Below are 757 nucleotides of genomic sequence, written 5' to 3'. Positions count from 1 at the left end.
GGAGGAATAGGAGGATACAAGTGAGGAGACAACAATTGAATTGTAATCTGAATAAATTAATAAAAAATTTTAACTAAAAAAAAATCAAGGAAGACTTCCAAAGACCTGGGCGCAACGGGCAACTGAGGTGGTGAACCAGAGAGAGATCAGTGTTCCTCACCTCACCAACACTCCAGACCCATCCCACATGTCAGCTGGTCAGAGCAGCACCCTGGGCTCTTCTCAGTCTTTTGACCCTAAATGCTCCACTTCAAGCACCCTTTGGGGACTTCTGAGTTTAAGGACAGCGAGGCTCTTTTCAGAGGTGGGTTACCTTGGAACCAGGCAGATGCCGTCTGCTCCTCACCAAAACCTACTTCATGCACTTGAGTGAGGTAATTCGCTTTTTACAAAACATTAATTGCGTCATCTCAGATGATCCCTGGGTAGACAGAGAGAAGCACTGGCCATCTGTGCGCTAAGGAGAAGAGCATTCAAGGGAACACTCCCAACAGTCTCTGCAGACTCTGCCTTTAAGCTCTTTCGCTTTGCTCCTCTGTCCCTTAGGGACCACAGTGAATCTGGGTGTCCATCTGGGAGCAGGGCTTGGATGAACCTCCCCAAGGGGAGAGCCAAGGAGGCCAGGCCCCCTGAACCCCTGTGGAATGTGGACATTGTCTACACAGTCCATATCCAGGATGTTACACTTGTCTCTACTTTGCTGAGGAGAGCCTCAGCTCTTTGACAGCACCTTGTGAGGAATGGGGGGGGGGAGAAG

Source organism: Acomys russatus, chromosome 24, assembly GCF_903995435.1.
Source record: "Acomys russatus chromosome 24, mAcoRus1.1, whole genome shotgun sequence".
In the NCBI taxonomy this organism is placed as follows: Eukaryota; Metazoa; Chordata; class Mammalia; order Rodentia; family Muridae; genus Acomys; species Acomys russatus.
Note: the sequence above shows the minus strand (reverse complement) of the source record.